Source organism: Cimex lectularius, unplaced genomic scaffold (genome assembly GCF_000648675.2).
Source record: "Cimex lectularius strain Harlan isolate CLEC.00 unplaced genomic scaffold, Clec_2.1 scaffold121, whole genome shotgun sequence".
In the NCBI taxonomy this organism is placed as follows: domain Eukaryota; kingdom Metazoa; phylum Arthropoda; class Insecta; order Hemiptera; family Cimicidae; genus Cimex; species Cimex lectularius.
In genome coordinates this window covers 1,196,544-1,224,124 of record NW_019392904.1, presented here as the reverse complement: position 1 = coordinate 1,224,124, position 27,581 = coordinate 1,196,544, and the positions used below count along the sequence as shown (strand labels likewise).

Genomic DNA, 27,581 nt, shown 5'->3' with positions numbered 1-27,581 from the left:
GTGTCTGTGAAGCACTTTGAACTTTAAATAATTCAGTATTCTGGAAGGGAAAACTTTTTAATCATAATTATTTACAAATGTGTTAATAGTATTACTACTAATTATATTAATTTAATCCATTTTTTATTCGCAATTATAGTGAATTTCTGTTAGATTGTTAGCATTTTCGTTTGCTTTCTAAGTTTCCAAATGTTAAATTTTTTTATTATAATGTTCTTTTCTTAGTTTTTCTTTTCATTCTTTTTTATTGTTATAGATGTACTTCATCCTTTTCTAAGACTTATTTTGTGAAGGTGTTTTAAAATAAAATTCATGATTGCACTACTTTTCGCATTTTATTACAGTGGTTCTATAATTGTAACCATAAATAAAAAGGCAGTCGTTTTGTCAATCATTAACGCTATTTCAACTTACTATTGAGATTAAATTTAAAAAAATTAATGTTAATAATAAGGTAAATATTAATTATAAAAATATATTACATACAAACTATATGCACTTGAAAATGGCACAAGGTTGTATAAACGTAGTACAATTGTGAGTTTTATTAAAAAACACCTTTATATTATAAGGCTTACAAAAAAAGCAAAATAATAATTTAATATTTTTCATCAGGTGTAAAATGTATAATGCGCTTTCTGTGTAGGCAACGTTTCGTCATTTGGACGTTTGGAGGATGATGATTGTAATTTCCATTAATTTTTCCAATTTTGTAAAGTATTTTCAAATCAATTTAATGCTGGCTATGTGACTGGTGATGTTGTTATTTAAAATTGTTGGTATTTTTAATCCAATAAAAGTGTAATAAAAATGATTAAATACCTTCTGCAGAGTGGGAATATTTTATAATCATTCTAAAAATGCTAACGTAATATTATTATTTCTTTATCTTGATTATATATCTTTTTATCTTGATAACGTACATAGTAGCTGATTAATGCAAAAAAGTTTATATTATGTGGTGGAAATAGGCGTTCCCAAAATTTAAAGATCTTATATTGCATAATAATCAGATTGTTTTGAAACAGAATTATCAGATCATTATAATTCATTTTTAAAAAAGGGAAGAAACAAGTGGTATTAAATGCAGTCTTGAATCATAAAAAGGGGGCGAATGGCGTCGTCATCCGTTATCTATATTTACTGCGAAGTGCAGCAATGTTCCCGTTGATATTCGGTTTTCTATTGGGTCCGCAGTGGCTCGCCTTATGAAAACTGTACATGACACGCCTTCATAAATAAACGAACATAAAAGGAAAGCCCTCGAAGAAGAGACGGGCATAATTGGCCCCGTATAAAGGGCAGCTTGGGACAATCGGTCCCCCGAGTTTGTAAAACAGGAGATAGAGGATCTAATCTCGTTTGGTTATTCACCGGGATCAGCCGAGTTTCCTCAGTGGGTGGAAGGGAGATAATGATCGAGTCCACCTTTCCGAAAGAGCAGACGATCCGTCGCAGGTACGCTCCGTTTCTCACGGCCGATCGACAGACAGAAAACCCTTTTGCTACCGTTTGACGGAAAGTGTCCACTCCTCCGCTATTGACCCCCGTGAGATTCTCACGCTCCTTGTCCATCTGCTGGGCGAAAATCATAAACAGTTCAGGAAAAAGCCCATGTCATCTCGTCGAGCTGACCTTTGCGAGGCAGTCGAGAGCCTCTGTCTCTTTGATTGATTGAGAAAATACCGTGGGCAATATTTCGCGCAACAGGCAATCAATTCTTTGCTCATTTCGGCATCCGTTCATTGACAAGGCACTGTTAGTAGCCAAAGAATCTCACGTAATTTTTTAAATCCTCGAAATATCAGTCGAAAACTTGAGAAACATTAATAATTTATCGTTGGGTCGTTTGAGATTTAGTTTCCCTATCCCGCCTTACCTGTCCACCACCCCACTTACCACTTCAAGAAATCTCATTATCAATAATTTACCTTCTAATATTACAATTATTGAATTGATCACTATATATTTAAAACATTAAATGTGCTATACATCGCTCAGATGATCAAGCAACAAATTTTTACAATTTTTTACTTCATTTATTTGTATCTACAACTGTACTGGTATTATATACAACCAGCAGATTGGATTTCAATTTATGTTTGTGCCATGTAAACAAAGCTAACCATTGGCAGCCGCTCTGCATTAATAAAATAATTAAGAGGTCTCTTAGTCCTATAATTAATAATTAATTAATTGTGTAATGGAGTGGTAATTGTGGAGAATGAAGGAAACGTATTTGTGTTTTAGTGTGATTTTCTAATTTGCTATGAAAACGTCTATAATATGTTCTGATGGATGAAAAAACTGTTGGCATGTTAAGATCTTTGTGAAGTGTGTTACTGTTTACCTAAAAAAGAGCAGGAACAATTAGAAGTAAAATTTTGGATTGAAAATTTTGTAATCTTTGAATATTGGAATATTTGGCCTATCCAAAAACTTGGCACCCGTACATCCAAATGTTGTTTAAGCAAGTGTATGTAGAAAGATTTGATTTCAACGGTAATTTTAATTGTCGATTAAGTAGGTAATAAAGCATTTCAAATCGTTTGTTAAGTGTCTGTTTTTTTAAAAATCGTGTGTGTGGATTCCAAGTTAGTCTTCTATCAAATGTAAGTCTAAATAGTCCTAAGTCGGATTGAGGAGCATGTTCATTGTCCGAGTGTATGCTAGGACAATCTTACGGCGAAGTGTAAAAGTGATACGTTGTGGCTTTGAGGGGTTAAACTTTATTTTCCAAAGATTGCTCAAATTTTTCATTTGTTGAAGTGTGGTTTTGAAACTTGTTAATATGGCGGTGTCATCTCGTATGTGGCGGTAAGTGCATTCTCATTTGTAGGCAAATCACAAGTAAAAGTACAACAGCGGAGCGAGTATTGACCCTTGTGGCACCTACAAGCAATTCTTCCATCTCAGAAATCTCCGTATCCTGGTTTATTGCAAAAAATCTCTTCTTAAGGTATGCTTGTATAATCAGAATTATAAGCTTCACTTATGCTACAAATCCACATAAAAACAACTGAAAAATTGGGCAATCTTTGGAAAATAAAATTTAACCCCTCAAAGTCACAACATATCACCTTTACACTCCCTCATGAGACTTGTCCTAGCATATACTTTACAATGAACCTGTTCCTGGGGTAAAAATAATTTTAATTTGTATAATATTCCCTCATTTAGATTTTTTTGAGAAGTTCTTGAAGAATTTCAGCTGTTATCAAATCCAAATGACCAGGTGATTTTTTTTTGGGAAGCTGTCGTATTTCTTTTGATACTTGTTTTAGAGTTATTGGTTTAGGTGGCAGATCTAGAGGTACAGGTGTCCTAAGTGAATCTGATATAAATTTATCGCGTTCAATATTGATTAAGTTGAGGTTTGAATACCTCGGAAAGATGTTTCGCAAATGTTTTGGACTTTTCTTTGTCGGAAACAATCCATCGTCATTCCTGAGAGGAGCTGAGACAACACTAGGACGCAGGATAAGCAGGATACCATTTTTAGACCTAAAAGTATAAACTAACTTGTTATAAAACTGAAAAAGGCTACAAATGATTGTAATTACAAGTCAAAAATTGTGATAAAACAATCAAAAAAAGTTTATAATTATAAAGTTTTCAAAAATATATCGGTTTCCCTTTCCCTCATATTCTTAAAAAAACATTTTCACCAAACAATAGATACTTAAACGTAGAATTGCGTTTATATTGTGTGTGTGTGTGTGTATGTGTGTGTGTGTTTGTGTGTGTGTGTGTGTGTGTGTGTGTGTGTGTGTGTGTGTGTTTGTGCTTGAGTGTGTAAGTCCTTTGAAATTTTTTCTCATAATTGTCCTAGGAAGGGTGTTCACATTTTTTTCTTAAGATGTGTTTTTGTATATGGTAATGCGTAATAAAGCATTGTTTCTAAACTTTAGTTATTTAAATATTGTTTGTTGGAAATTTTTGATGAATTGAAATTGATCCTGTTTGGGCTTACTTTTTGATCTTTCCCTTCTTAATACAACTTGTATTAGGCTTGTAAACGTCTATTTTACAAACAGACTGTAAGTCAATCGAAGCCTTAAAGAGAATGAAAAAACCATCCTCAGTCTTACCTACTATTAGCTTCAAAATAACACCTTTACGACCTAAAGCTTTAGCAACTTTAGCACACTTAAAACGACAAGCGTAATATGCGTCAATTTCCTTTGCATTGTTTTTCCATTTTCGACAAGGAATATGTATACCAAAATTGATACATCATGATGATCCATCAATACTCAGAATGTATTAATTATACATACTTGGAAATATTTTCAATAAGCATTAAAGTGGTAATATATCATTAGTATTCTTAGTATTAGTATTCTAAATTAGAATTCTTTTATGCTTTTTTAAACCTTGGTATTATTTCTAACAGCCTCAACTCAATCGAATTACGTCAGATCAACTTGTTAAACTGTGAGATCGATTAATGCGTCCTCACTACCGTCCCTGATATTTTTAAAGTATAGCAATCATAGACCGTTTATGATCAGGAGCACTAGACCCGTAGAGGGAAAAAGGGGAAAGTCATTAAATGTCAAATCACACCTCGACGAATTTCTGAAATATCTAAAACCGCGTTTGTAACATTATCAGATAAACTTTTCCCCACGATGACTACGTGCCGATGGGAAACTTTGTTTGACATTTACATTAATTTAAACAGGCGACGGCATTAAATACCAATATATCAAAATCTGTATGTGCTAACATTGCTGGGATTTAAGAGGTTGAAAGTTGAATCGTTTAGTTTATAGAATAAATTGTTAGACAAATTTTAACATATAACCAAATTATTTTCCAGTATTTTGGTCAATTTTGTTTCAAACAATCATAATTAAATATTTTTTTAATTAAAACTCAAGAATTTCTGATCTCGTTTAATTTATTTTACAGAAAAATAAGTATAATGTATAATTAATATATTAAAAAAATACATACATATGGTTTGAAATAAACAACAAAATATGAATGTCAGGTTTTCGGTCTTTGAGTGGATAACCCAATATCTTGTTCAGTAGTAAAACTCTGTTTTGCTTTTGATTAATTTGTACGTGAAACAGAGTTAAACACCAGTTGCCGTACGTGCGCGATTTGCAGATGAAAGCTCGGTAGCCGCTGAATGGATTTATCTCCTTGGTTGGGGTCGGAGGTGGCCGTACACATGTTTTAAACATAGGCCGACCGATGGTAGGAGGGGGGATTTAACAAATTGTAAATTAAAGGCTACTTGTTAAATGAACTACGACGAGATAATCTCTAAGTACTAAATCATGGAGGCTGTTTACCTAGTCTTGTCGGGGCCGGGACTATATATCTTGTGCGGGCAGAGGTTAGCTCGCGCTCTCCCGCACGTCTAGACTTTTTAATTCAGAAAACATGTCTTTACAAGCTCCGCCACTTGCGATACTGCCGATTGAGGTTTCGATGTTGAAGACGTCTAAATTTGTAAGTCATGTCGAGGTTCGTTGAACACCAACTTTTGTATGTTAAACGATAAACTGCCCAAGTACCATCGTAAGGACATCTCCCTTTTCTGTCCGGGTAATCCATTTTTTTTTTAAATACGGGGGTCCGACTCGTATTTGCCTCGCAAGCGGTTCTGTGTTTCAAATCCCGTCATAGCGCTTGGAATTTTAAGATAAACTAAATAAATCAAATTTTTTAAAGTGGTTCTTACCCCTCCCTTACCTGCACACTCGATAGTTAGACATTAAGCCATCCAGGAATTATTGATATAAAGTACCCTTTCACCCAAGAAAATGTTTAAAGCTATAAATTAATCTCTCAATTAATTAAGGTTTTTAGTTGAGATAAAAATAGTCAATGTCACGAGCGGGATTCGAACCCACGACCTTCGGCTAGATACGCCGCTACTCTACCAGCTGAGCTATTCGACCCACTCGGACACTAACTACCCATCTCAACCGCATCTTTTGAATTTTCCCTCCTTTTTGCCATTTTTCAACTAAAAACCTCAATTAATTGAAAGATATTAATTGGGCAAGCGGGCCACGAAAATTAGTTAAAAGTTATAAATTAATAATTATTAATAAATAATATATTTATCGTAAAAATATGACTTGTTACCCGATATTAAAACAGTTCAGAAAAAGAAAAATAGTAATTTCCATCCTGGCGGTATATAAGTTGATGTTTTAAATTACCAAGTTAAAACTATATACGTTCTGGTTACGCTTTCTTAATGAAATTTTGCACTTTTTGTTTTACCAACTACCTACAAATAATAAATCAACCGATGAAAGTTGAGTCATTAATAGTCAAATAAAAATACAAATGTTTAACTTTTTGTTGTTCTTAAGATTAATTTTTGTGAAAGGGGGTTTTGAATAAGCAAATCCAGATATGATTAATTGATGTCAATTGTGGAGAGTCCGTCAACTCAAAGGTCAACAAACCAGACAGATTCTAGATCAATCATTAGGTTAACTTTTTTTCTATTTAGAAATGAAGAGTTTGCAAATGGTCAGCTTATCATTATGTTATTTTCTATTTATTCAGTTGTACTTTTCTTTCAACAATGCATGTACTACCAAATATAAATATATTTATGTTGTAAAGTTTTGATATTTGTAGGTGTTTGTTGACATAGCAGTGCTGATGAAATGTTGAAGATGGAATTTTAGAGTGGGGTCCCTTTGTGTAAATTTATCTCAGTTATTGTCTTGCAAGCCATTGGTGAAACTTAAGAATTTTTAAGGCATGTGTTCTTTTACGATCGTATGTGTTCTAGAGAAAAGCAAAGGTTTTCAATGATATTCAGGTGTATGCCGGATGAAACATCTGGGATGTTTTAAATTTACAATTGTGTGTAGTATGGTTGGAGGGGGTTGTTGAGAAAGGTCTTGGCAGCCCTCTCGTTTATAATTTTTTTATCGTGGCTCTCCAACAGTGGGAGATTATGTTTCAGGGTCAGGTAGTCAGGGTTCTGTTCCAGTTTTATACAAAAATCCCTTCAGCAGGTGCTCTTCCGTGGGATAACGGGACTCAGGTTAGGGGGTGGTTTTCTGTCGTTTTTCAAGGTCAGTATCAGGTTAACGGTACCTGCACCCCGATGGACCACGGCCGGCCACCTGGGCGAAAAAACTTCCCACGCCGGCCCCGGATCGGGAAAGCTCGCGATTTCGGCTGTTGGGCAACCGCGCTCACGTTCACCGGGTACAATAGCCGCTGTAAATATGCACATTTTGAAAATGTCAAAGAAGGAACAATGCATGGGAAGACGCCGCGTCGGCTGACCCACCCACGGCAGGGCACAATGGCTCAAGTGTTCCATTCACTCCTTTTGCTCACCCATGGCTAACTCATCATCATCAATCAGACTTGTTTCACACCCTTTTACCACCGCATTAGATCCCGGCTTTCGGTCGGCTAGTTACAAAGCCCTCGGAGCTTTCCTTTCGGGCCGGATCCTCTTTAACCCCTGGGAGATTTTTTCTATGACGGGACGAACTACACGTGTCCCACAATCTTCGGGGGTGTCGTCAGAAAATTCAAAACATTCGACTTCTTAGTCGGAGGCCAGTACAAAAATAAACTCTTGTTTATGGGTTCTCTTGGAAAGAATGCGACTCATTCGGGGCTGAACAAAGCAAACGAATGGAAAAAAAATATTTATCAATTCTTATCAAAATTTAGTCAATAATAAAGCAAATTTCTAATATAATTTTTCAATTTAAAACATTTAAAACAATGCAGTTTTGGGTTATTTTACTATTGCTTTTGTTGAAACCACATAATTTTCTCATACCTAAGAACCGTGGATGATCAATGAACAAACTATGCACTGATTATTTATTCTATAATATGAATATACTATATAAAACCATACGTATTTTAATATTAGTTTCATCGCAAAATTTAGCCCCATCATATAATACACTCATGACACTATCCTCATATGTGAAAAATTAGGACGTTTAGGTCGAGGACGAAATCTTTGAAATAGGTACGCACAAATACACATAATGTGGCAAATGAAAGACTACAATTCGTTGACAGAAGCATACAATGGGAAACATGATAATGCATACTGATAACATTTTCAGATATTTGAAGCTATTAAAATTCATGAATACATTTAAGTATTATTTATGCTTCTAAACAGATATTTTGTTTAATACGTTAATGCGATTTGTTGTTCGTTTGTAATTAACTCAAGCATAAATGCAGAAATAAAATTAGCCGTACATTTTCTGCAATGGAACGAAGGTGAAAATTATTGTTCCGGATACCTTTTAGCCGGGCGTTTGTCCGTCCTCGGCTCAAATTTGATATCATTTGAATTTTTAAAGTCGTCCGTTGTAACGGTGGAGCGATAGCCTCCGGTTAGGTATACATTGGAAATGACTTGTCACTGTTTTGTTAATACACGGAGCACTTGTCGTTTCAATAATTAACTAAAAAGGCAGAAACACTAGCTCTTCCCAGGCCGGACCTTGTTCAGCAATTAAGCCCCCTGGCAGAAAAGCGTGTCGATAGCTTCTTGTCAATTTCAATTTGAAATCGTTTTTACACGGTTTCAAAGTGTCACGTTTGATGAAACAAACCTTTTTTATGTCGAAATGACGAATAATTGTACTTGTTAATTTAGGAAAAATATTATCAAAATATTAATCATCTTAGTTTTAATTTTGGTTTACACTTTTCGGAATCAAATTTACATGGTAAGGGTTTGATTCATTGCTTGTAAAATCAAAATATATTATTCGACAATAGGAATTCTAGTAGACCGGAAAACTGGTAGAACGATAAAAAAATAATGTAAAAGTAACTTTTCTTAGCAAAATCCATTATGACTTTTTTTAAAAGTATTACTGTCTGAAATAGTTGTTTTACGACTTAGAAACTACCTTTTGGAAAATGGATTTTTTTGCCAAAAAATGCAAATGATGCGAACAGAGTTGTTATTTATAGATCGAATTAACAAGAAACAACACGATACACGATCATATTGTTAAAAGAAAAAAAAATTGTTCATTATAAATAAGGATTTTTTAAGCCTATAATTTAATGATATGTAGTAAATATTGTAATTTTAAACAGAATATTAAAGAACCAATAATATAGTGAAAAAAGTAAAATAAACTTTCAGGTAAACATGTTTTTAAAATTTCGTTAATCCCATTATATTCGTGGTCCGATTGACCAATTAACTTCTTTGAAGCGATTCTTAAAAAATAAATAAATTAGTACATAAACTTAGTTGTAGCATAGATTAAAAAAATTAATTTAAAAACAACTATTTTAAACTTTAAAAACAATTATTTTATAAGTCCGATTAAATAATTAAACCATTTCTGATCCAGGCAATTATTTGAGTCTTTCCTACATGCGGTGTCCTTTTCAGATGCCCCGGCTGATTTTCTCCTGAACAGTTTAAATTATCGAAAAAACCAAAAAGTACTAATTTAACATTTTTTCGTATAGTTTTAAATAAATTATTCTTTTTATGTAAGGTCTTAGTTGAAATGAAAAAGTTAGTGTCACGAGCGGGATTCGAACCCACGACACTCATTCTAATCCCGCTCGTGACACTAACTTTTTTCATTACAACCAAGATCTTACATAAAAAGAAGAATTAATCGAAAGAAGTAATTTCGTCGAACAGATCACTAAACATAATGGATTTAATAGTTTTAAATGCTTACTTATTTAAAAAAAATATTTGTCAGAATAAATGAAAGTGGGTTCGAATCCCGCTCGTGGCACTAACGTTTTCATTTCAAACCATACCTTGCATAAAAAGATTAATTATTTGAAAAAATGTTGTTAAACATTTTTTGTAAATATACTTTAACCATTATGATAATATCTTCGTACATAACAGCTACATGTTGCGTGTTGTTTCGAGTCAGAATAAATGCTTAATTGATGATTTACAAATTTTATAATAGATAAAAACAAGATTAGAGCAAAAATCCAGAATGATCTGGATAAAAGGAAATCGTTTCAGTGATCACCACCAGCCTGTAAAATAAACATTTAACATTTAGCTGACACATTTTAAAAGTGAGTTTGTTTTATGATTTTCTGAACGATCGCTAATAAGAAGATAATTTTAATTTAATAATACTGATAATAAATTTTAGTTTTTCGGAGACGATCCTTCTAAATTTACTCTTTGAAAAGGTACATTGAATATTATTTTTTATTCAATATTAATATAATTTCTATAGCATCGAAGAGGGTTAGAACATCAAAAGCTAGGAAATGTAAAAAAATCGTTACAAAGACATAGAAGTCTAAGTTTTTTAAAAATTTATTGTTGGAAATAGGTGATCTAAACTAAACATACACTTATCCGTCTATTTCGCTTTTATTATTGTTTAAGATTCTTCATTGATTCATAATCACGATTTACAGGCTACCAATCTCTTAAATGCCATCATCTATGTTTCTGTTCATGTAAACCTGTCAAAGGCAGACATGCAAGGAACAAACCCGCTTGTAAATAATGTTTAATGTGAAAACTTTCCAAGACCCATTTTTGAAGGACCGTTCGAACAGTACGCTCTAATTTTTTTTTTTTTTTTGTTAACTTTTATCGAATCGGCATTTTACATTCGAATTAATATTAGTGAATGGGCCGCCCGTCCAAATATTTAGTATTCATTGGCCCCCTCGGGCTTGGCCCGCGCATTTTTATTGCATTCCGGCGATAAATCGAAAACTCTCTCCGTGGACTAATGAAATGACAAATAAATGATTAATGCTCTTTAGTTATAATTAATTCGCCGTTGAGGTCAGGCCGGGCCGAACAACCGGCACGTGAATAACTTTTGGTCAAATGACACCGGTCCTAAGTCAATTTCAAAAAGTTAATTTGTTACATGTCACATCTGACAAACGAAACATTTTTTCTTAAATTGAAAACCTTATACTTCCTTCCGCAAATTCAATACAAACCACTATTCACTTTGTTTGATTGTGATAATATTGATTTACAATACATTGTATCCTTTTTACACGAATCGGCTGAATTTCTCTTGAACTGATAACGTTATCGAAAAACCGTAAAATAGTTATTTAATATTTTTGAGTCTATTATTAAATTTTCACTGCTTAATTACTTATTGAAATTTATAATAAAAACAAAATTCACATTACGTGCTTAACTTTGTTATTATTTGACCAATTTAAATTAAATAACAATTAAATTAATTCTTATAGCGCCATGGTTTTCTGTGTAAAACATTCTTCACTTGTGGGTTTACGTTCTCATTTAAAATTTCAGAGTTGTACTGGCTATGAAGTATCCTGACAACAAATATTTTTTAAAAATAAGTAAACATTTAAAACTATTAAATCCATTATGTTTAGTGATCTGTTTGACTAAATGACTTCTTTCGATTAATTCTTCTTTTAACGGAAGATTTTGGTTGTAATGAAAAAGTTAGTGTCACAAGCAGGATTAGGATGAAGGTCGTAGGTTCGAATCCCGCTCGTGACACTAACTTTTTCATTTCAACCAAGACCTTACATAAAAAGAATAATGATTTAAAACTATACGAAAAAATGTTAAATAAATACTTTTTGGTTTTTTCGATAGAAAATCAGCCGGGGCATCTGAAAAGGACACCACATATAGGAAAAACTCAAATGATTACCTGTATCAGAAATGCTTTAATTATTTAATCGGATGTATAAAATAATTGCTTTTAAAGTACAATATTAGATCCATGCTACAACTAAGTTTCTGCACTAATTTATTTATTTTTTAAGAATCGCTTCAACCACAGCAGACTTTGCAGATGTTTGAAAATCAGCCGGGGCATCTGAAAACGACACCGCATATAGGAAAGACTCAAATAATTGCCTGGATCAAAAATGCTTTAATTATTTAATCGGACTTATAAAATAATTGTTTTTAAAGTTTAAAATAGTTGTTTTTAAATTAATTTTTTTTTAATCTATGCTACAACTAAGTTTATGTACTAATTTATTTATTTTTTAGAATCGCTTCAACCACGGCCAGATCAAAGGCGACAGATTGCCTGGATTTTCGTCATTATTTTGTATTCACAAGTGATAATGTTTTTAAAAAACATTCTTTCCTGATGTTTGATTTAATAAGAAAAGCTACTAGATAATAAAATTAGGGCTGGTTGGGATTCCTAATTCCAACAAATTCAAACGATTTGAAATTTATTGTTAAAATAATTAATTAATTTTAATTTAATTTTGTTTAAAAAAATAGGCATGATACGTTAGATCTTTCATTTTTGTGAACAAAGATCAATTTTTATAAATTATGTAGTAATATTTATATGTAAATGGTCAAGATATCAGCATAATCATTCTTCCTAAATTTGTTTTTCCAATTATTTACAGGAAGAATTAAGTATGTAGAGCATGATAGTTAATTATTAATAGACACTTATTAAATAAACGAAAATGTATAGACAATCCTTCTCGTTTCTTATATAATTACTTGAAACTCTGACAGATAAAGCCAACGATTTGAAATTATACGATAAATTAAGAAAGAAGTTAATTGGTCAATCGGACCACGATATTAAATAAACGAAAATGTATAGACAATCCTTCTCGTTTCTTATATAATTACTTGAAACTCTGACAGATAAAGCCAACGATTTGAAATTATACCATAAATTAAATTTTAATTTTTTTTAAATTCATTATTGTTGATAAGTTGACCAGACGATGGATTGGCAGAACTAGAGAAAGTCCTTGGTTCAAGGGCGCCGAACATCTAGTCACTTCGTCATTCTTATTTGTAAACAAACTTTTCTAGTAATTCTTTCATAACTGATAGCTGGCATTCTTATTGCTTTTTGAAAGTTTAGTGTTTTGATTGTTCAAAACAGGAGTTCCGGCAAGCAATCAAGAAATAAATAATAATTAATCAATAATAATATTAAAATTACTGGCAGTACGTTTAAAATTCACAGATGAATATGAATGATGGCAAAATTCTAAATCGCGTTTGCCAAGCGAAAACTGCAGTAAAATGTATTGAAAAATTGTGGTTTTAATTTATTTTTACTTTAAAAAGCCAAGAATAACAACAAGAAGAATAAGTATTTTATTAATTACCTTTTTATTTATAACTTTTATCGTGTCTTTGATGCGAATATTGTATTTATTCTTACATGCTTTCACAAGGTGCCTGTAAGAAACCTGAGAAATAATAAAAGTTTTTAATAAACAATAAATAAAAATTATTACTTTATTCCTAACCAAATCGTAATTATGGAGTGATTTATTCTGGTGATAGATATTAAACAAATTGAATCAATTGGAATTGTTTTGAATTTCAAAGGAAGTTTTATAAATCTTTTGGACTTCACTGTTCAAAGGGGCTGGTATGACATTGATCGATCAATTTTGATAATTAATTTTCGTAGTTTTAAACCCTTGCCTTAATAACTAACTTTTTGGAAAGGTATTTGTAGTTTTTCCACTTTGTTTTGTCATTGAGAAAGAAAATATATTGAATGTTAGTAATATTTCGATTGATTCTATTGTTAATATTTGATTTAATAAATTCTTTTATTGTTATAATAGTATGAAAGAGAGAGTGAAAAAGTGTGTGTGTGTGTGTGTGTGTGTGTGTGTGTGTGTGTGAGAGAGAGAGAGAGAGAGAGAGAGAGAGAGAGAGAGAGAGAGAGAGAAATTTGGCGTTTTAAAAAGAGTTGTTTACAAGGTTGTGAGGAGCTGAGTTTATGAAACAGAATCGCCAGGTGCTTCCCCATACTTCTTGTTTGTAAACAAACTTTTACAATAATTCTTTTAAAAGTCATTATTTACATTCTTCACTCCGTTATTTGACTTCATTTTTTACCTACTATCTTCAATAGGAGAATCCAGAAATTGTGAATTAATAAAGTCGTTCCCCGAAGTGACAAATGTCACTTTATCTCCTATAAATCTCTCATAAATATTTTTGATGTTACTTAATTTAAACTAATATTGAAAAATAATGTTTACTATGAATTATTTTTTCATTGTCAAACTTGATTTTTATTAAATTCACTAGTTTTCGTGGTCCGCTTGACCAATTAATATCATTTAATTAATTAAGGCTTTTATTTGAGATAAAAAGTCAGTGTGTGCGGGATTCGAACCCAAGACCTTCGGCTTGATACGCCGCTGCTGTACCACTTGAGCTATCGTGACTTCGATCCACTCAGGCACCAACTTCCCATCTCAACCACACACCTTTTGAAAAATGGCAATAAGGAGAGAAAATTCAGTTTTTGTTGTTCAGATAAGAAACTGATTTTAAAGGTACAATTTTCAACAAAAAATCGCGACTAACACCTGCCTGTGTTTATACTAAAATTATATTAGTCCGCGAAGGGCTGGGGCTTTTGAAAAACACACTTTCAGAGTTGCTGAGATTTGAACCCCGGACCCTTACGATGATGAGTCGCCGTGTCGACGCCTTAACTGTGGCGGTTACCAGCATTAATTTTTTCGTATTAATCTTATTTTCATTTTTCATATTTGTTGATGATGTTTTCATACTTATAATCTTTTTTAAACATTTCAGACAAATTGAAGAGCTTGACAACCCCCCAATTTTTTGTTTACACACTATGAATGCACACGTTCGAGAGGCTATCCCAAGAATGGGGTCAGCCTTTTTAATTTTATTGTGTCGAAAGAGGCCTGCGTCATTTGCCAAGCGTTAAGTGTAAATCACGTGACCCCGGCCATTAAATTTCACCTGTGTCAGAGCTAAACGTCAAACACTGAATAATCCTTGCAGATCCTACGTGACAACTATCGATAAAAGGGTCGTTTAGTTCAGTGACTCTCCTCTGCTCCCCATATGTCCAGAGTGCTGGACCTTGTACCGTATATTATTCATCCCTGCGCCCAACACGGCTCACCCCATCCACTTAAAACTTAACTCGACGCTTACTCTAACTAAACAGACTTACTAACCCCCGTCGGAATTCTGGAACGGTTCGGCCACAGTCGACCCTTCCCCTGATCGAAAACGGGAGGAAATTTAATCCCAAGGTGAAAATTTCAACTGCTCCGTATGGGCTATCTCGGAGAATCCGGTTAAATTACTCAAGATAAAGCCTTACTGTTTGCCCAAGTCCAGGGGCCGTAAATCCCGGCGCCTCCTTACCTGAAACACAGAAAATACAGACGTCGTTTACAAGGTGGAATTAGATTCAACATCACTTTATCACCCCATACTCCAGGGGAAGCACTAAAATTCACTTGACCAGATGGTGTGCCTGGGGAAATTACATGGCATTACAAGTCGCGGATTCTGCTGATTCAACCCATTTAACAATTTAATGCAGCTTTTATCTTACGATCCAAATATAAGGCACTTAGCAATACTGATAACGAAAAAAGAAAACCGTACGAAGTCATTATAAAAATCATCATTCTTTTGTTCACCATGAATTTATTATTTTTAAATTACATATTCATAGAAGAATGTATAATTTTCGTGATTTTACATCTTCGAACTATTGATCCAATGGATCAACATGAAACGACATGTCAACAGCCAATCATTCGCAATTCTTGCGCATTGTCTTTCCTCGTTTAAAAGTTCGTTAATTTAATTAATTTTCTATGATTCATTAAAACGAGCTTTAATAAACTTGTCATTATAGTGATCAATAAGGCCAAGGAATGAAAGTACCGAGTAGATTGGTCATGGTGGTCATCAAACTAATTGTCTATCTTCGGTTCCCGTACTCTGATTGTCACACTTCGTGCTTTTGCAAAGCACTATCATCACATTGACTGGTTACATTTTCCAATAACTTAATTAATAATTCTTTTAATGTGTTTATGAACCACTGATTATAACGCGCATATAAACAACGGATAAGACTATTTAGTAGAGTAGAAATTACGGTTATCACAATTGACAATGGTGCATATTCTACCTGATTGACACATCTCGTTCTTCTCCAAATGGCCAAAATCGTATTGTTATTCTTTACCTTTTCTAATATATGTTTTTTTAACTATTCATGAACAAAGATTATGATGATTATATACATCAGTATATTGGATAAAAGAGAACTTGTTGTCATTAAGTTTATTAACAGCCTCTAGTCCTCCTTCATCACTGATTCTCAACCCACAATCTGCTATATGGGATTAAGTTGGTTAAAGGATCTATGATCATGTTGAACAGACTGATTACTTTAACAAGGCGATGAAAGTATGGTTGCGTAGAATCATTAATGTTTTCTATGAAATGTAAGTTATTTATTTATACATTTTTAATAATCTTTTTATGTAAGGTTAAAATGGAAATGTTAGTGTCACCAGGGGATTCGAACCCACGACCTTCGGCTCAATACGCCGCTGCTCTAACCACTTGAGCTGTCGTGACACTAACTTTTTCATTTCATCCAATACCTTACGAAAGATTAATTTATAATCTCTTTGCCTCTTAAAAAGATTAATTAATTGAAAGAAGTTATTTGGTCAATCGGACCACGAAATATAATGGATTTTTAATAATGTCACATAAATTAATGTTCTACTTAAGAAAATGCAGAAAAAAAACCAGTTCAGTAAATGAATATCGTAACGTAGTAAAAATAATGATTTTTTTTTAGAAAATCGTAAATAAATAAGGTTTTAGATAAGTTTTTGAGTGTATCATGCCAACATATGTCAAGTTAATCGGACCATTAACTAAAGAACCCAGCTATGATTAGAAAACATGCTGAACAAAAATTATGATTCTTTTAAATCCCATATAAAAATAATGTCGCGACAACAAAGTATTGATTTTCATTGTTTTATGAACTTTCATTCTGCAAATAATAAAATCTTCATGGCACCATACAAACATTTCATAAAGGAACGAAAAGTAGAGTTAGCCAGAGGTAGTGTCATTGACGAAATTGAAAATCTCGACCTTACTTCTGAGCAGAGTTCGAATAGTTCCATTATTATCGTGATGCTTAAGTAGGAATAAAATTATTCGTGTGTGATCTTTTGCAATATCCAGTTCGACTTATTTTAAGAAAAGGATTACAGAATCTGGATCGGTTTTATTACTTTAAACCGACCTGCATGCTTCCACCAATTAGCAATATGTTCTTGTCTGATTTTTGTGAGTATTGATTGATGTAAACATTTCTACGCATATTTCTTGCCCTTATTAAATTATTTGTGAGTTTTTAATTCAAATCGACAGGCAGTTTGCTGACTTTAAGAAGGTCACCGCTGAGAAAGGCGAAATGCCAAAACGCATGACTTACCGAAGCAGAGGGTTGGAAGTCAAATACGATCAGCATTCATTAACTAGGTGAACTATAAAATTAAGCCGAAGGACGTGGGTTCGAATCCCGCTCGAGACACTAACTTTTTCCTTTCAACCAAGACCTTACATACAAAAAAGTAATTAATTGAAAGAAGTAATTTGGTCAATCAGACGACTAAATGTAATGGATATAAAATTAGGCTTATTTTTTCTCATGTATTTTCTTCGCTGAAGTCTTGCGGTTGTTGGGTTGTTTAAGCCGTTTAAGAATTTTCTGCTAAAATCACTTTCATGGACGTGGAAAGTTTGCAAGACATCAGTCCGAGTTCATTTCACACTCGTTTGGTGATTCACAACGAGTGCAATTTGATTTTACGAGGTGACGACAGCCGTTTCTTTCCGACGATAACACCACAGTAAGGAAAACAAATTTAGATAATGGAAGAAGCGAAATTCCCTCTGCGTATCATTATACTCTCCGGTTAATACATCACAGGATCAATTTTTTAAAGTAATTGTTACAGTTACGAGGAAACGATTTGCTCACCTACCGGGATGATTAATGAGCCTATGACCGGGGCGCTCCCTCTCCAATCAAGCCGGTCATTAATTCCGCTCCGACACATGGCGTTTCCGACCTCGGTCCAGTTCCATTATTTATTCTGCAGCGTATCGGAAGGATGGCGGCAGGAGGTTCGGCATTGAAGCCGCAGGGAAAGAGGGAGCCGGGCCCGGTGCCGGAGCCCATTGGTTAGCCGCTCCCGGCGGGAAATCGGCCGGAACCACCTCTTCTATTCAACGGACAACGGAATTTTTTTTCCTTCTCTCCTTTCACAAAAAGGAAAATGGTCACGCATGGAGTGAGGCCGGCCCGACAAGAAATACATAAACATGGCGTCACGGGGTTTTTCGCGTTGGAGGACCTCCAACGATCCGTCGGCCGGAATTACGAAACGAGCCTATTGTGAAAGCGTATGAAAATAAGCAGATCTGCACGATTAGGCAATTCGAAATGCTGCAGTTCAACTAGGTTGACCACAAAATTATTATTGCAACAAATCATTCATTTCAAAAAAGACTCAGTCGAAACTACCCCTAATACACGAAGAGGGCTAGACTCAGAGGAGTGATAAGTCTACTAACAGATCACTGGCATCTGAGAAATCTATACAACATAGACATACGATGCATGATCCCATCTGTAGATTATGCAATGAGGAGGAGGAAACAGCTACCCATATCATCCTCGAATGCTAAGCATCGGCTCAATGGAGATTTAACCTAACATACAGGAAAAACCTAAGAATTGCAATTGTAGCAGCGAATGACCTGATACTTCTAAGAAGAAGGATTGAGTCTGTTGTACTGAACTAGGGAACTAGGAAAGTACAATAAGCCAGAAGGCTGCAGTGCCTGGGGAGCAAAACCGCACACCTAGTATTCTCATTACCATTACCCGGAATACACGATTTTCTAAGACAATTAAGAAATTTAAGATTTTTATAATCCATCTTGCTTTCCATTCCTTCCAATAATTATAGATGATATTGATAAAACATGGATGTGTGATAGGTTAACTAAGGATGATATAATTTTAATGTAGCATGGACGATGGTAGACCTTTTGTGTTGACGAAGGTCGAACTCATAATTTTACTATTGTAAGTAAATTTTGATATTGTTAATGTGTGAATTATTAGACACAGTTTCAAGTTCATATTCCACTAAAAGCTCATTGAAGAAACTGAATTTTCTTTCAATTAAATTTTTTACATATAATTAAAATGAGATAAAGGCATGAACATCGCAAAGAAATTAGTTTAGTTCTCATTTATGATTGATGTTGAGATGATATTTCTATACTATTCACAATAATTGACACCAAAAACACATAAAATACAAAGCATTCACCTATTTCTTATGAAAACCATAATCAATTATTTCCAACAGAAAAGTGCAGGAAACGTCATCGAGATAAAACGGAAAACCAAACAAAAGTGCATTTCAAATGACAGTTTTTAAAGAAAGGCATCACCTGTAAACACGATGCGAACATTTTAGCGTTCGTAAAACGTAGAATAAACAAAAGTAACCTATTCATTCTTTTTCTTCCAGGAAAGTCCAACAGATTTTACGGTATTACAAATTCTATAGAAAACGCTTCTTTTCTAATCATGCTAATCACTTCTATAAATATTTCCTGTTTTATGTACCTAGCTTTCTTACAAAATCCGTAATCCCAACGTACTAACATCAGTCATTACAATTAAAAAAAAAAAAAAACATTGGAAGCTGTAACATGGATTCGATTATAATAATTCATTTTTCCTAGCCATTTTATACTAAGCTTAGTTGGTGTAAGACTGTGTTTCATAGGTTTATCATTGTGACCTATGCTGATGCATATTTTATTGGCAAGTCTTGTTGTAGCATATATAAGCACGTAATTTTCCTTTTGTGAGCCTGATCAATTATGACCCTTATTTCGGTCTGACGCATTTGTACATGTTGATATTTTTGTAGATGGTTGTAGTTAAAAGCATACTCAACCATGTGTATCATTTATTGCTTTGGTAAGACGTTCAATTCTTGAGTAAGTTGACACCCAGCGAGGATGGACGGGCCTGAAAAAGTATAATGGCTATAATTGACTAATTCAACTACGGTTATACATCTATTAGTTTTTAAATTGCATTAGTGAATGATTCAATAGAATTAAGGGCTATTTAACAGGAAGGAATGTTGTTAAACTACCGCTGATGATTTTATTCTTACTAAAGATAATTATGTACGGAGTGTCTTGATAATTTTAATTTTGCATCGGTGTTAAACGGACATTTTGTATTCAAGTTGAGAGCGCAAAAACAAGTCTTTAAGATTTGTTTACTAATTGAACCTTCGGGAGGTAATGAGCCATGGCGACATGGACTAGGAGATACACACACGCCCTTCAGACAATGGGCACGGGCTCACAGATAATAAGCGGGCCCACCACACCCTGCCACACTTAGCATACCGAGCACTCCTCGAGAATAATCCGAGGGGAGGGCAAAAGCCACGCGAAGGTATAAAAAAAGAAATTGTCATTTACGATGTGTTCGCGAGGTGAAGTGTGGCAGTGGGCGGCGGACAAAGGTCCGGTCGTTTTGAAGTCTCCAGAGGAGATCTGACCTGATCTTAAGAAGTGACATTGGTATGGCTGGAGTTAATAAACATATTTAAAAAAATAATTTTATTGATAATTAATAAAAGGGAGATTCATAGGCCGATTTTTTCATGTCTAATTTTCATAAACTACTACTCGGTCCAGAATAGGCGGACCGAAGCTGTTCTGTTGTGATGAACGCACTGTCTAAGTTTGAAAAAGTCCCATGGAAAAAGTCACGAAACGTCGAGTCGATATTTTTAATGAGCGAACGGCTAATCCACTTAGCGTACGCCCGGACAGGAAACAGAAACATCACTATCATTGTGCACGTCATCTAATGCCGTGATCCGTTGGTCTATCTTTATCAATCCGGGTGATGAGAGCTTCGAGGATGTCTTATGAAATCAGCCGGATGCTTTTTTATACCGGCCTTTAATTAAAATACGCCCCCTATTCGAAATCAAAGAAATAACAACGATTCCCATCCAAGAAAAAAAACCAATGTCAAAAATATTAAATAACATTAGATTGAATGATGTAAATTATACAAACACACTGTTCATATTATTCGAAGGGATTTCACTGAGGACGGATCAAAATTGATCTGAAAATCGACGTCTTCCACAGAACAAAATCAAAATTGACTATTTCATAGAGACTAGGTAAATCTAAGAACAACTTCGCCAAATATGTCAATCATGAATAATGTAAAGAACCATCTCGGTATTTGATGCTAATCTGCTAATGCACAGCTTTCTTGATGGTAAAATTAATTTAAGTATTTCATTGAATATAACTAGTGACTTATATAAGTAACTTGCACAAGTGAAAAGCTAATCATGACTACGAAAAAAAGTAGCACCTCTGGAATGGGCGAACCTGTCCTTGGGAGTTGCATAAAACTTGGATTCGAGCTGAAAAGCAGGCACGAATTATTATTATGCAAAATATGTTGTTTATAACATACAACGTGAATGTAGTCAAAGATCAACAAAGGATAGCGAAGAAAACTACAAAGGAGTTGAGTGATTAAACCATTCCAGTCACATGAAAACTTAATTTTTTTGCTGTAAGAAGTAACGCTATCGCGAATTAATCAGGAAAAGGTTTTTAATTGTCGGTGTCAACGTCTCATATACGGTGGTGTGGTCCGTGTGACCCACAGAGCGTGGTAATTACGAGGACAATCTCATCCTGGACACTTCGTCACGCCAACCGGGATGATCAAGATTTTCAGAAGATAGAAAGGGACTGGCAGCCGGAGCAGAGTAATTGGACGCGCGGAACAACCCGCCGACTGTAAATTACATCTTCGGTGACTCCGGTCTTAATGGCACGTACTGTACCGTTGTCTCTCTGCAATTAGTACCTCGAGGTGTCCGCGTACGCCTGTTACACGCCTCAATCTCCTGTAAACAACGAGACCCCCTTGTTATCGGTGAATAGCATGCGAGAAATTATAAACAACCGGCTTTCGATTGTTTTCTCGAATCTTGACAAGGTTATCCCAGGCCTCGACGGCCGAGGCTGACGTTACGTCCGGCACGGAAAGACGGGAGGGCCCCTTCTGAAGTAAACATCGGGGAAGTTTTAAAAATAAAGCCTCATTTTTTACGTAAAGCCTGGAGCAAGGCGTCTCGTCTTGAGGCTCCAGCGTCCCGACGAAAATAAACCGAGTCCCCTTCTATTTCCGGAGGCCTTCCGAGCTAGTCGACGCTCTGTATTTCGGAAAGAGACATCAAAACGCCGTTAATATAAATGCATATTACGGCCAGAGTGGCGTGATTGGGTTATTAAATCGCCGAGGACGTAAATTAAAGGCAAGCCATGCTAAATAGCTCCGCCATTGGGAGCTTTACGGCTTCCTGCCAAACTATTACGACTCTAGCCCGTACGAAGCCAGTTTACTCAATTGTTCGAGGACCTCGGATCTGAATCTATCTATGGTTATTTTACACTTTGTTTAACGCCAAAGTACGTGAAACCAATTTAAACTCCAATTAATCAGAATAACAACATGTAACAGCGTAAGGAAACCACGCAGCCTAGACTGTAATCAAATCTGCGATGTCAGTACATCCCAGTATTCAAACTCTTTTACCAACGATGAATTCTGGAATTGTTTTGGAAACAAAAGTAATCAAACATTCGTTTATAATTTATAAACACACAAAAATAATTTAGAACAAAATGACAGAGCTCGCCTGGAAACAAAACAATATTAACATCTCGATTGCCACAATAATTAACTAAACATAAAATTCAGGATAATCTATTTGTTCCTTTTGACTGCGTTTTTATGCATATAATTTTTTTCGAAATTTGACATGATTCCTTAATATTTTACCGAAATTAAAAACTGATATTGTAGAAAACGGGACCACATCAAGTTCGCGGTTATTTTTTGGTTTATACATTTAAAATTAAGTGTAGTCTAAAAACGACCCATAATAAAAACAGGCAGATCGGGTATTCGAACAGAAGTTCCTCTATGTAATATTGCAACGTAACCAAAAAAGTGGAAAGAAGCCAAAAGGGGACCTATTTATTTACAAATATTCTCTGACCATGTTGATCAATATTAGTCATTTAAACCCGTTCTTTTCAATTCGTTTTATTCATTTTAATCTTATTGCAGTTCAACCGTGTCAAATGTCCCAAACTGGACAGTCAAGAGTACAAAAAAACATACATAAAAATTTAGAAATTAAAAACTTCACATTAGATAAAACGGATAAANGTCTACAAACGACCCATAATAAAAACAGGCAGATCAGGGATTCGAACAAAAGTTCCTCTTTCTAATATCCGTGAGTGAATTACTCTTTTGTAAGCTTGTAAAATCGTTTTTGAAAACCGACGGGTCAGAGAAAGGGTCCGCGACATCTCTATATTAATGTGCCGGACTATCCGAAAAAGACGAGATTCCAACTCATAACTCGACCTATGTTGAGGAACGTAGAAATAGCTCACGGTAGCGGAGTCGGTTCTTAGTGACCCTAGTACTAATGCAGGACAAGATCTCCGGAGAGTCAATCCTATCCGAATCTCGTCTTACTGTATAAGGTAGGTCACGACTGACTCATGAATATTCATTTTGAACGGCAAATATTTAGATGCCCTCCTTTGTACCTTCGCAATTATGAGCGATCCGCTGTCTGATCCGGGCGACACAACAATACTAGCATACTCGAAATGGCGACAAAGTGATTAGTAGAGGATTTTTATGGCAAATGCATTTTCAAAATCTACCTGCCTTCTAATTAAGACCAAATTTTTAAATGCTTTTTTGAAACAGCTTCAAAGTGGTGATGAAAATCATAGGTTCTTATAAAAAAAGTCAAGGTCCTAGATGGAACTGATGTAGTCAGTAGGATGACCATTGAATCTGTAAACAAATAAGTCACGCTCATACTGGCCTTCTTTGAAAATTTTATGACCTTACATTTATTTTTAATTCATTTAAAATTATTAGTGTCGCACCAAGACCAGAAACCATCCAGATCCTTCTGCAGTAAATACATTGCTCGAATAGGAAAGTTCGGCGAAGGATTTTTAGGCCGACAGCTAAGGGAAAAACCTGGAGTTATTTATGACTTATATATACTTAATGAAGTATGACTTATCAAACATCATTGAAAAATATCAAAAAATTAAAATAACTAATTCTATGTTAACTTAGATTTAAACTAATTATTCAGAAATCGTGCGGTCTGGTGTGATGTAGGTTTCAGAAAAACATTTTCTTTATCGTGCCAACGTTTCGATCTTTATTGAGATCATCTTCAGGGCTTAAAGTGTTTGTCTTCTGTGCAATTGTGCCATTCTTGCGTGTCGTGAGAGTTTAGATTTAAACCTAAATGCTTCCATGACGATTAGTGTCATTGTTTGAATACGAAAAAAATTGATTTTCAGTTGTAAACTAGAGATTAAAAGATGACTTAGGTAATCAAGACTTGCTGAAAATTTCCTCGTACTTGAAATGTTGTTTGGCCCGGATTAGACTTATATCACCGAGGCTAGGGCCAGTGTGGTAGGAATTAGCCACACCGCAGACCTCTACAAAAAAACTCTTACAGTTCCATCTAGCAGTCTAACTCATAGGCATAATTGTTGTAAGTACAAAATCGCAATAATTCCTGCCAGAACGGTTGAGCCAGTTCTAAAATTGCAATTCAGGACCTGTTGACCGTCGAAGAATTCTCTCCACCCGGCATTCCAGGGCGTGGGCCGCGTTGGCCGAACTTCGGGGGACAATGCGCGCCAGTTGAGGACTGAGAGTAATTTTCATCCCACACTTTTACCTTTCCGTTTGTTTGGTAATCGTTCTCAGTGAACGCCTCCGCCTGGCCATTGATATTGTAATGAAGAAGCCTCGGACGGCCTCCGAGAGGAGAGTACGAAATAGGGTAAAAAAGTAGACAAAAGTAAGACATCCTGTTTTAATTGGTCCATATTTCCTGTGGCTCCGGGTCCACTGAACGGAAAGGTGTTTTTCTTTCCTCCGAGTCACTTCACGGCCTTTGTCCCACAGGAAGTCGGCGACCAATACCGTCTAACGAACCTTCAATTCCAGCCGAAAGCCCTTATTGTTCTATCTGCCGAGACCGAGAGGAAGCAACAATAGTTCTAATTGTCCGACGTCACTCTCTGGACAAACACTTCAAATTGGACTTTGCACGTGTCTTATAAACTTCTTTGCTGTCCTGTGTCTGTTTTTTGTTTGTTTTTTATTCAAAAGGCGAAATGGCTGCTGAACGAATATTCCGGGAAGGCAGGAAGATAGAGCGAGATAAGAAAATCGCGTTGAATCTCGTGCTTTATCTCTACTCAGAATTGGTTTAGAACGGGGTCATAGAGAGCCTGGACCACTCCCATGCTTGCGAGCATGTGTGCACAGGGACTTGGATGTGTTTACACCTATAACGGTAGCCGCCTATTCACCCTCGGATGGAATTTTAATGACAAAGGGCTTTTAAACGTATCCTTGACCCCGGAATACGAATTGATAAGTTAATCTTTGACTTTTTCTCAATTCCTAATTACGGGAAGAACAAGAAACGATAAAAAACAAAAATGAGTAACTTAAATTTCACGGTCCAGATTCAATTCTTTCCGTGCGTCATACCTGATAACAACAATCGGGCAAATTTTACCTTTATACCGTAAATATCGACTTAGGAAGAAATGTATTACTGCGAGAAAAGTTCACGGTTTAGTAATGGGAATAGTAGATTTTTTATTGACTGAACCGGAACAAAAATACATTCACAAGTTTTATTGAAAATTCAAACATCTTCTGACACATGGTTTTTCCTCAGTTTGTAACAAAGTACTGCAGTTTTCACGAATGTAAAAGTCAGAATTATACTGAAAATTTAATTTGAATTGTTAAACGTTATTAAACCAATACTTTCAAAACATTAATTTCATTGATGAGTGTGTAAGTGACCCAGTAGCCGTCCAGCATGATTAAAGTTTATTAGTTTAAACAATCTCTATTAAATCATTCTACGCTATCTACAAACTGTGTAACAAACTGCGTGCGTGAATTGTTTATAAAAAAAAGAGTACCGTTGTAATGCTTTTGTAACTGTTTTTAGACAATTGTTTGTTCCAGTGTAAATAAACAATTTTGGTTTTAGGTGTTTTGTCGGTTTTACTTAGCGATTTTTTTTTTTTTTAATTTAAGCCTTGATAACGTTCCGGAATTAGTGTTCTTCATTATTGAATAACATAGCGTTTTGTCAGTGGGATTTCCAGATTGTTAAAGTAAACAACTCTTACGTTTTGTTATGGTATAGAAAATGATAGAATATTTAAGAAGATATTTGTATTAAGAACTGTTAATGTTTATTATTAAAGTTTTTATTTATTTGACTAACATGAAGCTAAGTCTTTAGTTTACTAGATATAATATAAAATATGTATATGTGAATTACTTATGTTTTACGTACCATTTTAAAAGAATACAATTGGAAATATTTTATGATAGCAATAGACACATTTTGCAAAAAAAGTGTAAAATTAATTATTTTACCGAATTTAGCTCAACTCTCTTTTCGGACGTTTTGAATCCTTCTAACTCTTTAAACATTTCGAGTATAGCACAGTACATAACATTTAAACTTGCTAAGTAAATTATTGATTGTTATAAAAATGATCTGACGATGAATGATGAGATATAAAAAATCCAGTTGATTTTACCCAATTTAGCTCATTTCGTTTTCTAACATTTAGGCATCTTTCAACCTTCTTATCGGCGCAGCACTACATAAAAAATGGACAATGATTGTTAGTATTTATAAATAATTAAAAAAGACAACCAATTTGAAGAAAGTTTAATTTATGAAGTGTTGTACTACACCCATCAAGAACTATCCACCGTTCTGGCTAGGAAGTATATTATTTAAATATAAAGGTCTACTGATTGTCCACAGTGTAGCACCTATTTCTGACCTTTTGAATTCATCTGACGTCTTAAATGGGTGGCACAATGTTTTTCGGATTTGCTTATGAATTCTATCCATAGCACACCTGCTAGAACTATAGTCCTAACAGTTAATAAAAATTACATACAACAATTACATACAAGACTTAACATTTTTTAAAATTATCTAAAAAATCAAACTAATTGGTAGAGAGAAAAATTCAGAGGGTGTTAAACTGCGCCTTTCGAAAACTGCTGTTTTTTTCTCTTCTGTACACATAGTACATATGATAGTCAGAGATCTTTATGAATTTTATTGCTTACCTCAATAAAGAATGAGAGTAATAAATGAGTCCTTAGTTTGATGGGAATGTGTCAGGGTCTCTTCTTTGCAGTAATTGAACATGCAGTTTTCTCTAGTGTCAATCCATTTGAGATAACCTCTGTGTATTAAAAGTTTGCTCTTATGCTTTTTTAACACATTTTCTTTCATATTGCACCGGGATCCTTGGAATGTCTGTTTAAAGACGTACTCGATAGGACTTTATACGGGAAATATTACAGTTTTATCAACAGAAGTTTTATTTAATCGATACGAACGCTCCGGGAAAAATCTTGGGCAGTGGGTTGAACCATCCGGCTGTCTGTGATTATCCTTGACAGGAAAAAGGACTGCTTCCTGGATGTTCGTCTTCAATTGACTAAGCATTTCCTCGATAGTAAGATATGTTTTAA

At 34.6% G+C, this 27,581-nt stretch overlaps 1 protein-coding gene across 3 annotated transcripts in view; it reads right to left on the bottom strand.

Moving 5' to 3' along the window:
• Positions 1-27,581, bottom strand: part of LOC106661183 (B-cell lymphoma/leukemia 11A) — a 72,240-nt gene that overhangs the window by 36,331 nt on the left and 8,328 nt on the right. The window contains exons 2-3 of one of the 3 annotated variants that reach the window (XM_024229237.1): positions 19,819-19,892; positions 14,959-15,151 (exon numbers count right to left, since the gene is read on the bottom strand). The exons of 1 other annotated variant lie outside the window; for it this stretch is intronic. The gene's annotated coding sequence lies outside the window, so the exon portion shown is untranslated. The remainder of the gene's footprint in view (positions 1-14,958; positions 15,152-19,818; positions 19,893-27,581) is intronic. One more of the 3 variants, XM_024229238.1, reaches the window with a different exon arrangement.